The sequence below is a fragment of the Artemia sp. Qi Xiang Cuo genome, chromosome 21 (genome assembly GCF_049724085.1).
Source record: "Artemia sp. Qi Xiang Cuo chromosome 21, ASM4972408v1, whole genome shotgun sequence".
Taxonomy (NCBI): Eukaryota; Metazoa; Arthropoda; class Branchiopoda; order Anostraca; family Artemiidae; genus Artemia; species Artemia sp. Qi Xiang Cuo.
The window spans coordinates 34,848,521-34,860,989 of record NC_142814.1 but is presented as its reverse complement, the minus strand read 5'-3'; the positions used below and the strand labels follow the sequence as shown (position 1 = coordinate 34,860,989).

Here is a 12,469-nt window from a genome sequence, read left to right as displayed (position 1 = left end):
TTTATTTTTGAGAATACAGTCGACAAGAGCCACTTCATACGCGCCGTCGAATTTGATAGTGGGAGACAGTTTCGTCCAAAAATCACTTATTTTATTCAAATCATTGTAGAGAGGATCGGAGACATTGGACATGAATTTCACAGAAAAATTATTTGGCATTGTTAATGTCTTCAACTGCAACCCAAGAATCAAAATCATAGTTGTATCCTAGCCAACAAACAAGCAACTGTCTCTTGCCCCAACAAGTACGGCTCTTTAATATCTTTTCAATTTGATAAATTTCGCTACTGTTATTAAATTTTTGTAGTTCATATTCATAAAAACCACTGAGGACCTCATCATCTTTGGTGTCCCGCAGCCGATATTTCATGGGTTCGGTGTCCAGGATTTTGGACACTTTAAATAGTTCAGTGCTCCATAAATAATTCCCCTTTTCAAAAATATTGGTGGTTCTATTAATTCGAATAGTATCACCAACATTAATTTTCTTCTTCACATTTTTTTCACTGGAAAATTGCTTAAGAAAAGTGTCAAATGTATTTTCACTGCAATGAATTTCCTGAGGGCTAACACTGGACAGTGATCGATTTGGTCGTTGGTTATATATTTGTATAACCAACCTATATTTATATTCCTATTCATGGAGGTCCCAGGGACTTCTTGCTGTCTGGTTCTAAGCCGGCTTAAGCACATCGGTGTAGACTTGAGAAGATATGTGATCCCCGTCCTGCACTGGTATCCGGGATCATTGGTTTTCCTGAGGAGAAAAAAAGTTCAATGATTTAAAGAGCATGAAAATTGGAACTTGGAATGTTACGACATTAAAAAATGACTATCGTGTCGATATTTTGACTGACGAATTCAGACGATTCGAACTGGATTTATTAGGAGTTTCAGAAACTCATATCCCAGGGGTCGGAAGCATGAAATTAGGTGATATAGAATTTGTTTACTCAGGCAGGAAGGATGGGGTACATAGACAGGGAGTAGGGCTCATGATGAATAAAGAAGCTGCTAAGTCTTGTTTAGGCTGGGACAGGATTAATAATAGAATACTAATTGCTCATTTTATGACTAGAAAGTTCAGGGTATCAGTTATAGTAGTATATGCCCCAGTAGAACCGTCTGATGGAGATACTAGTGACTCAGATAAATTTTACTTACAGTTACAGGAGCAAATAGACAAGGTCCCAGGTAGAAACATGATGTTATTGCTGGGAGATTTTAACGCCCAGGTTGGTAGAAATAAGGATAGATTTTATCCCAGCTTAGGTAAATTTGGTGTAGGAAAAAAAACAGTAATGGATAAAGAATTTTTCAATTTTGTAGGCATAAAAATCTAGTTGTAACCAACGCGGTGTTCGGTCATAAAATTGCTCATAATCTAACATGTTATTCCTTGGTGGTAATACAGAAAACCTTATTGATTATTTTATAGTAAATCGAAGACTGGCAGGATCAATACAGGATACTAGGGTATATAGGAGTGCTGTTATTGATGTTAAAAGTAAAGATCACCATCTAGTAGTGTCAAGGGTTAATTTAAATCTGAAATATCGGAAGGGTAATTACCTCCCGGGAAGTTATGATGTTAGTAGACTCCAGGATGAGAATTTGAGAGAAACTTTCCAGGAACAGTTGAATACTAAACTTGAGAGTTCAACATTTGATAATGTGGAAGATGGTTGGAATAATTTTAGAAAAATAATTTGTGAAGTTGCTGAAGGTGTATTAGGGAAGAAAGCTAAAACTGCAGCTAAGAATATTAGTGAAAAAGCTTTATGTTTAATAGAAAGGAGAAAGGAATTGTATAAGAATTATCTGAGCGATAGATCGCATGAAAACAAAAGAAATGTAAAGACAGTGGAGAAAGCATTGAAATATGAACTAAGGAGGTGTGAAGTGGAGGCCATGGATAAAATTGCCGAGGATTTAGAAGATGCAGCTAGACGGCATAATAGTAAAATATTGTACTTACACATTAACAAATTGAGAGGTAGTAGTCAATCCGGACTTGTCCCTGTTAAAGATAGGAATGGGGTGGCAATTAGCGATAAGGAAAAAGCTAAAGCGAGATGGGCCGAAAATTTTGAGAACTTGCTTAACCAAGATAGAGTTGCAGGAAAAAATATAGAGGAAAATGAAAAAGTTTGTGATACCTTGGATGTGAAGGAAGATTTGTCTTGTGAAGAGGAATTAGAGACAGAACTAAAAGGATTAAAGAATAATAAGGCTCCAGGTGCTGATAGGGTAGTAAATGAGTTTCTTAAATATGGTGGCTCTGAGGTGAGAAATAAGTTATTAAAGATTATGAATATGATTTTCTGAAAAAGGGGAAGTACCTAACGATTTTAGGAAAACCTTAATAAAGCCACTTTATAAGAAAGGTGATAAAAGTGAGTGTGGTAATTATCGAGGCATTAGTCTGGTCTCTGTAGGTAGCAAATTGCTTAGTAATATGATACTTTTTAGACTGAGAGATGCCGTAGACAAAGTTCTAAGAGAAGAGAAGTGCGGTTTTAGAAAAGGTAGAGGATGTGTTGACCAAATTTTCACTCTTGGGTTAATAATTGAGAAGTACCTAAGTTTTCAAACACCTTTGGTCCTCAGTTTTATAGATTATGAGCAAGCGTTCGATTCTGTTGATAGAGGAGCTTTAGTAAAGGTTTTATCCTTTATGGTATACCAGATAAATACATTAAAGTGATTAGTGCTATGTTCGAGAATAACACTGCTGCGGTTAAGGTAGGAAATGAGGTTAGCAGCTGATTTTGTATTAAATCAGGAGTTAAGCAGGGTTGTGTTCTATCCCCCTTTATATGGATTATTTTGATGGACTTTGCTTTAAGGAGCACAGGAAAGGCAATGGGAGACCACGGAGTCCAATGGGGAGGAAAAAGTCTCCTGAACTTGGATTATGCTGATGATTTAAGCATCCTAGATGAAAGTGTGAGCAAAATGAATGAAGTTTTAGAGGTTTTGCGAGTTCAGGGTGCTAGTATCGGCTTGAAAATTAATGTTAGGAAGACTAAGTAACTAAGGCTAGGAATAAGTGAAGATGAAAAGGTGACGTTGGGTAATGAAAAGATCGATCAGGTGGGCAGCTTCACTTACCTTGGTAGCATTATTAGTAAAGATGGTGGGAGCAGTGAAGATGTTAAAAATAGAATAGCCAAGGCTCAGGGTGCTTCTTGAAAGTTAAAAAAGTCTGGAAAAATAGGAAGATAAGTCTGCAAACCAAGATTAGAATCTTAGAAGCTACAGTGATGACAGTGGTCAAATATGGCTCTGAAGTATGGACGCTCCGAAAAGCGGATGAAGCTTTGCTAGATGTTTTCCAGAGAAATTGCTTAAGGATTGTTCTGGGTACCCGGCTGACTGACCATATTTCAAACAATAGGCTATACGAAAAATGTGGTTCAATACCGCTTTCTAGGTCTATAAAGAAAGAAAGGTTGAGGTGGTTAGGGCATGTTGTGCGGATGAAGGATGACAGATTGCCGAAGATTGTTCTTTTCGGCCTACCATCTAGGGCTAAACGGAAAGCAGGTCGTCCCCGTTTGGGGTGGGAGGACGTCATAAAGAAAGATTTAAAGGAAATGGGAACTTCGTGGGTGGGTGTAAATAGGGAGGCTTTGAACAGATTGGGGTGGAGGAGGAGTGTGCGTAGCTGTGTTGGTCTCAGGCGGCTTGGTGCTGCGATGAGTTGTTAGTAGTAGTAGTAGTATATATTTGTATGATTTTATCTAAATCAAGAATAAAAGCCACAGTATTTTTCAGCGTGCAATATCTCAAAATTAATCGACGAATCGTTCTTATCAATCGTCCAGCTAGTCCAGCTTTTATCGGACTTTGACTGTGATATAGCTTTGTATTATATTTCAATAGAACCTTGTGCACACGAGGATTAACAAATTTGCAACCGCGGTCACTTTGAATTTTCTATAGCAATCTTGTTCAAGAATACTTACTAAAGCCTGAGCAACTTCAACACCTCTCTTTGATCGCAATGGAATGGCATATGCATAGCGACTATATACACTGATTGCCACTAGAATATATTTGTAGGCTGTATTGTGACATCTTTGAATCACATCTAGAGTTAAAAGATCAGTTTGTATTATATGCAGATGGAAAAAGGCTTTAGTTTGTCGATATTGTTTGCCACGAAGCCTTTGATTCCGATGCAGAGTTTAACTCACTTCATTTTCTAGATACTCTTTTGCATTTTCTAATGTGCTGCCACCTATGTCAGAGGCAACTTTAGAAAGCGTTGCGGGGGAACTTAGACTTAGCACTTCACCAATATTTTCATAGACATGTTTTAAAACTTCATCCATTTTCAACGCAAACACGTAGTGTAATGTCCACTCCCATTTTGTAAACTGAAGGGCGGTGCTTGAGACGGTGAGTTGATATCAATACGTCTTCGCTTTTATCTAGCCATCATCATTGGTGTTATCAAATCATTGCTCCTGCTTCTAAGAGTGCAAGTATTTTCTAAGATTGATTTAAAATCTTCGTCTTTTTCTTTTTTTTAAATGTTGATGGCGTTGTTAGAGGGCTAGCACCTCTACTATATTCTCTTAATTTCTTTAGAATTTGCTTATTGCCAATAATACTTTGGGAAAGTTTGATGTATGTAGAAAGGTGTATAGATTATTGTCAAATAATAAAAGTCCTTTAAGATTTGTAACCATATCACAAATTAAATCAAGTAGATTATAACTTTTTCCCTGAATTATAATGCATTTCCCAGTGCTATCGACTTGAACTTGATAATCATCACTTTCCAACATGAGATATGTTAATATTCTTTTACTCTGTTCTCGATAGGTCACTGGCAATAGGTTTACAATTGATGTCACTATTGAATTCAGTTCCTTCTCCTTTGATTGTGTTGTTGATGCTGCAGAATTCTTGAGGAGATGTTTTCTGTTTGGGGGGGGGGATCTGTGATGGTGGCGGGTCTCTCACGATAAGGTCTATGTTTGTCCACATGACGCAGTGCATCTTGAAGTAAAACTAGATTTTTGTCATTGGCAATATTATCATCATTAAACTCTTCAATTGGCATTTTGTCTTTATCTGCTCGCAACTGTCACAATGCATTGTGGGGTATACATCCCTGATGTTAGCTAGCTTATCAAGGCTCTCACCAAATAAGTTTACTATTGTATTTTCATTTACAGGAACTCTAATATTGCTATCACCGTATATGACATCTTGACTATTACAATAGAGTCTACTTGACACTTCTTCTAAATAATGACTTAGTTCCTTGTACGAACCCTCGACTTTTAGTAGATTAATATGTTGTATAATCTTAGATTTTGATACTGCCTTATGTACGCTATTAATGAAACAGGTCAAGACAGGAAAATATGGTGCTAGTGCCCTTAGAGAACGCAAATAGCCCTGACATCCCTCATTTGGGCTACAGTCCAACGAATGCCCGTGCTTTCTTGTGTCCCTGTAATTGATTTCATAATAATCAAAGCCGCCAAGGTAGAAATTAACTATTTTGTCAGTTGAAACTTTTAATACTATATTATTTTCAAGGATTTCAAAAAGAATTTGACATAATTCAATATCCGTCGGATAGGGTTGGATGCAGACGGGGAAGCCGAAAAACTGCTTTAATTGAACGGCTTTGGGCAAATTTGAGGTTTTAGTGAAAGACTGGTTTGTATTTTCCCAAACTGATCCGCAAAAAGAAATCTGTAATTTTGAATACTTTTCGTGATCCTGGTTAAACATACGTAACATGTTTTTCAATTTACGAAGATCAGCCTGCATTTTTGCCATCTTCTTGTATTTCTGAATGTAATTTTTCCCTTTGTCCTTATGCGATCTTCGGTACAACCTCGCAGAGAATTTGATTTTTTTTCATTATAGCTTTTGTCACCCGAGCATCTACCCATTATTCTGGTAGCAATTTTTTCTTATGTTTGTTTCGGTGATCTTTATCGTTATCATACCGTTCCTTGCTTTTTTTTGGTAGTCTCAATTTTTGCATGTCTATAAACTTCATCATTATAATAACGCTGTTTGTCACTATCAATTTTTGCATGTCTATAGTCTTCATCATTGTGATAACACTCTTTGCTGTTTTGTTTTGCTCTCTCAGTTTTTGCATGTCTATACACTTCATCATTGTGATAACACTACTTGCTGTTTTGTTTTGCTCTCTCAAATTTTACTTCTCGATACGCCTGGTCGGTTGAATACCTTTGATTTTCTCTTTTCAAGATGCTATCTCTGTTTTTGTGTAGTGCTGTTTTTTTAACTTGGGTGTAGGTTGCTTCGATTTGACCATTATGTAAGAATGAATAAGACCAATGTTTCTTTGTGGCATTTCATATAGTAATCTTGACGTCATGGTGTAATGATTTTATTTCATGACGTCATGGCGTAATGATATTATTTCATGACGTCTTCAGAAATAACAAAATAATGTCGTGTTTTTCTATTCATGTCATAGTGGTAAATGGTAAATCATCAATCATGGAGATAATAAAACAATATAAACAACTGGAAAACAAGCTTAGGAAAGACATAGCGAATAGACCCAATGCCAATAAAGGATTGTGGGTGATATGCCTTCTACCCATTCTGGGAGCTCAAATTTGGCTGCAGTTCCCTTTGTCACAGTCATATGAAGTTTCTATTTTGGGAATTGAGGCCAGTTTCCTCATGAATATTGCAGTACTTTTTTCTTCACGTCAGCTGGTAACCTGGAGTGTTGCTTTCATTTCTGTGTTTGCAACTGTCTACTTTCATAGTTTTCCCGTTGGTATATTGATGCTATTCACATGTTTTTGTTTCATCACAGTGTTGAGGGAAACCTTGAAATATTATTGGAAGAGTTTCACTTTTGGCGAATGCTCTCTCTTGTGTCAAGCTCTGGCTGGATTTATGGCCTCGGTTGGGTATAATTGTTTCATTCATGCTGGCGAGCACACTATTGAAGACACTACAAAAATTTTACAGGTTGGATTAGTTTCGGTGTTTGTATTTGTGATCGGGCTATGGAAAGTTCCAGACCTAAGAGATCCTGGCTTATTTTACCCTTGGTTTTTCTGCACCTCGATAATGGGTTTTATGACCATACTCAGTATTGAGTTGAAACATAACATTTTCTCATGGATTATTCTTTTTCTTACCGCTTCCACTGAAAGAATGCTATTGATTGTATGGTTTGCTATACTTTGCATTGGAGCTGTATCATTTGTGATATACTCCCAAGAAAGTACGGAGAGATCGATAGTTGAAGTAGTTGAAAAGAAAGAAGCTGAGCCCAAGACTAAGTCTCGAATTTCGCTTACAGTTCTACGAAAGGTTTTCCATGTGATTATCGTTTGCGTAGATGTGCCTGGTCTGTTTTGAGATCCTGAACTTGTATATTTTTCTACAGGAGTCATTCTGGCATTGTTTATAATCGTTGAGGTAGTTCGACTTTTACAAATACCACCTATTGGACCATTAATATTTGCCAGCTTTAAGCCTCTTCTTGATGAGAAAGACAGTGGGATGTTGGTTTTAACAAATATCTACTTATTACTCGGATGCTCTGCTCCGATGTGGCTCTATCCCCTCCCCTTCGAGAAACAGGATTATTCGGCAGCTCTTCCCATGGCTGCAGGCGTCCTGACACTTGGTGTTGGAGACACAGCTGCCGGATTGGTTGGAGTGTACTATGGAAGAAATAGATGGCCGGGAACAAAAAAGACAATCGAAGGGACTATAGCTTGCGTGGTTTTACAGCTGATATTTCTTTATATAATTCAACAATTTGCCCCGGGTTTCGTGAATGGCTATGCATGGACGAAAATCGCCACTGCAGCTTCAACAGCAGCCTTGATTGAAGCATTTACAACTCAAGTGGATAATTTGGTTCTGCCTCTCGTTTTTCTTATTCAAATATTACTTTAAATCTCAAAATGGAATTGTAATTTTAGCGCAATTTCTAACATTTATATCTTCATCAGTTTTTCCTGACATTTTTGCCTATTGAAATTGATGCATATGAGAAAACTTTCAATATATGTGTGCTATGAATAATTAAATTTGGTTGCCATTTTAGCTGAAGGCCATGAGAGAATTTGTTTTTAAATGTGTGAGTAGATATTTGTTGCTCTAAACCTAAAATATAAATAGAAGAACAGATTAATCGTTAAAAAAAAGCACCAGGTAAAGCTCTTCTAATTAAAATTTAAAGTTTAACAACAACAGAAGCATATTGTTAAGCAGTCACTATCTGAACGTTACGATATTATGTTACTATTATCATGTACAATGTCTTTGTTCAAGTGTGTTTCCACCAATGCCACCTATAAAGTTTTTTGTATATCATTAACCAGGCAAAATAAAAAGGAATGACTTTTGAAAAAAAAGAAAAAAAAAGATAGTCTTGATCTAGATCTTGTAGTGTAAAGAACTCTTTTTTGGATAAAACCCTGTTTTACATTGTGAGTAATTTCCCAGTGGACGCTTATTTGAAGACTTTTTATGATCGGCTTATCTATGGTTTGGTTAGTTTTACCGCTGTGATTTCCCCTGGGAACAATTATTTCAGCTCAGTGTTGCCAATTGGAAGTTGCCAATAGAAGATTTTACTACTCAAATCTTATAAGCAATATTCAACCTTTTCTTAAGGTGCGTCGACAGTACCACGTTGTTTTCGGGATGTCGACGGAAATGGAGGACAAATTATTCTTGAATGCTGTTGAACTTCGTAAGCCGTAGTATGGAAAGAGGAGAAAAACTGGAGGGAATAATTGATACAGGTGTCGGATTTTTCACACCAGAAGAAATTCTGAAAGCCAAAGAATCGCTCCATAAACTAATGCAGTTGACAACAAGCTGTAAAATTCACGCAACAGATGAAGAGGATTTTATGGAAATTTGCTGATGGATTCACCAAGCTCACGCTTTGAAGACCAAATTGCTGACCTTTGTTATTGATTCTCTCTGCTCAGTCCCAACTACTAGTGAAGCTACTGCAGCATCCGTTGCTATTAAGGTGAATGAATTGTCTCGACTTATTCAGAACCATTTTGCTATTAATGCCAAAAAACCCATCGAATGACCAAGCGCTTCAAACCAGCCTGATAAGCCCTCCTATGCAATCGTACTGAAAAATCTGCCCGAGTCGCTTGATACCCCGAGTGCTAGGAATAGATTCATAGATTCGGTATTTGCGGATACTAGTGACATATCTGAATTACGGAGAGTCAAATCGAACTTGAAACTAGTGGTTCAGTGGAAAAACACAGCTGATACCATTGTTGAGTCAATCAAGACCAACCAGCTGCAGATCTCTGCTGCCATAAAGAGCCCTAACTATATTGGTGTAGGGAAACGAGTCCCCTCTGACGTATCGGCCGATGAGATAACTGCACTGATCCCCAGAGCTACGAAGTCTGAACAGCTTAGCAGTTCCCGTACATTCAACGTATTTTTCAGCTGTCGATTGGATTTGGATAAATTTCTTAAGGACTCTGTGAAAATCTATCACGAAAAACTGCCCACGGAAGAATTCCTTTTCTTACCCCGTCGTTGCTACTAATGCCAAAACCAAGGTCACCTAGCTGCCGAGTGCTCCAATAGCCCTGTTTGCTCCAGGTATGGTGCGTCTGACCACATCTCCAAAAAGAACGATGCAGAATACTGTGCTCGCGCTATGTTTTGCGTTTCCTGCAAGAAAGCGGGTCATACCTGCTATAGCGTAAAGTGTCCAAAAAACCAGCGAAAAGACAACTCGTTAACATGATGAATAACAAAATCTCTGACATTTCCCTAATTTCTTGGAATATAAACGGAAATTTTTCCGAGCAGTCACTTGTGGTTGACCAGTTTGTGAATAAATATAATGTGATATGCCTGCAAGAACTTTTCATCACAGAAGCTGGCCTAAACCTACTAAATCTCTGGCCGTCCTACTCAGTGTTCTCCGTGCCTGGAAAACGTTCAAATCCTTGGGGCCGTCCGTCTGGCGGTGTTGCCACGTTGGTTAGCAATCGTCTTGCGTGCGAAGTACATGAGAACAGTGACAATTTTCTTGCAACTAGACTAGATAACCTGCTAGTTAGAAATGTTTACCTTCCAACTGATTACCATGACGACAAATCTGATAGTGCTTTTGCTATAAGTGCTGCCAATCTAGCCCACTGCCTTAAAAAAAACCGAACGCGAGTCCGTTGAGTGCATAATAGTCGGTGACTTTAACTGTAATTTAAAAGTTGATATTAGTGCCCAAAATAGTAGTTGTTGCATTATAATAAGGATACTTGAGAACTGTTATACTATTCACCGGAAGAACCAAAACTTTTTCGTATATCCACCAATTCGGTTCTACATCCAATCTAGACCATATTGTTAGCTCTAGTTCTTTGCCAGAACGTGAGGTTCTTGTCCTTTCGAATAGTTTCACTTCAGATCATTTCCCAGTTCAGTATATTATCAGTAGGCCTATCTCGTTTTCTGCTACGAATAATTCGTCGATTTTCACTCAGAGGTGGCATGAGGTTCCGGTTTGGCGTAAAATTGATAAAGAAAAGTTTCAAGATTCTTGTGATCTTGTTCTTTCAAAAATTCACGTAACGTTTGACATACTTATGAAATTAACGCATCGTGATGAAAGAGATGTGCGTCTACGTCTTAATATTTATTACTCTGAACTCATCCATTCTCTTCTGTTTGCAGAATCTCAGGAAATATCCAGATCTCATGCTAGACAAAAACTCACGACAAAGGATGGTCTTCTAACCCTTTGTTACAATTAGCATGCGACCAAGCTACCTTCTGGTACGGGATATGGAAAGAATATGGTAGACCACACTCAGGAGTACTTAAAGAGATTAGAGTTGCATCTAAGCGTAGGTTTGGGAAGGAACTTGCTCATCACCGTTTGCAGTTGAAATCTGAGCTTTCTGAAAAAGTAATTAAAAATCCTAATCTGTTATGGAAAATGTTTGATAAGAAGGAGTCAGCGGGTCCCGAGTCAGATATCTAATGTTTAACATGGATAAACAATTACATTGATGAGTTTTCAGCCCCAAAACAGGATCTTAACATTTCTGTTCAAGAAAAGCTTTCATCCCTCCTCTCATCAATTCCATATACAGATTTCATAGTTACCCAATCACAGGTTGCGTCTGCGGTCCGACGGTTGAAAAAGAAGAAGTCGGCTGGCATTGACCGTGTATCCGCCCACCACCTTCGCCATTGCAGCCCAACTTTCATTGGACACCTAACTCTTCTCTTTCAGATGATCTTCACTACTGGACTTGTACCATCGGCATTCAGTACTGGGTCGCTTAGGCCAGTCCCGAAGAAAGGAAAAAGTACTTCGGAATGCGCTTCGTTCAGACCGATCACAGTAGCACCAACGCTTTGCAAAATCTTCGAACTTTTGGTCATTGATGAAACCCAGGAAAAATGCTGGGCTCCCCCTTCCCAGTTTGGGTTCCAGAAGGGTCTTGGTTGCGGCCACGCCATTTCTGCTTTGGCTTCAGTCTTGATTGACGCTGACAAATCAAAGGAGTCCATTGTTATAGGTCTACATGACGTCTGCAGTGCCTACGACTCACTTCTCCACGACCAACTCATTCTGGATATGGGAAAGAGACGTGTACAGAAGGACTTCCTACTACCCATTAAAGACATGTACGACCATCTACAGGCTGAACTCCTACTTCCTGGTCATGGTCGAGCCCTCACTGAATATACACCAGACGTGATGCTGTCCTACCGAGGGAATTCTGTAGTCCCAGTAAAAAAGGCCTAATATTTCTGTACAGTATTTTCACGCGTCTGAGGTAATTGCCCAAACTGTTTGCTTTGATGTTCTCAATTGAGGATCAGAAGGGTAATTTAGATCAGGGGAACCAGAGCATGGTTGAATATACGATGTTCTTCTGATCCTCCCTTTGATATACATCTCAGCAAATAGTTTTTGGCAACCTTTTATTATTTAGAAATTGAAAAAAACGTATTTTTTACTAATGATTTTATTATTTCAAAATTTGTTGTTTGAATAACTGAAAATACCGAGGTTTCATGGGTAATTAACTTTAAAAATTGTTGTACAGAAATTATGAAGTTCCGACTGCGCATTCAAGCTGCGTAAGTTGTAGTTCAATATAGTTCTTTTTAAGCATGAAAATACAAAAGAAAAAAAAATTGAATTAGTATTCAGTATAAGTTGGCCATTAAATAAGTAATCAAATTTAAACTTAAAATATTTAAAGCAAAGGTTTTTAAATGTAAGGAGCTGTGTATGTAATCTGAAACTATCAGAAATTGTCATATAATAAAAGAGTCGGAAAATGAACAGATATTACAATGATTGAAGGAATTTAACATAAAACTATGTTAAATCAATATGAAACCTAAATAATACTAATTAAGATTAAGAGAAGTCGGCAAAAAAAAAAGATAGGCTGCTTCTCCACTCTAACCTGTA

At 37.8% G+C, this 12,469-nt stretch overlaps 1 pseudogene; it reads left to right on the top strand.

Moving 5' to 3' along the window:
- The first annotated feature begins 6,566 nt into the window (after window positions 1-6,566).
- On the top strand, window positions 6,567-7,935 carry LOC148939481 (dolichol kinase-like; annotated as a pseudogene).
- The last annotated feature ends 4,534 nt before the right edge of the window (window positions 7,936-12,469 follow it).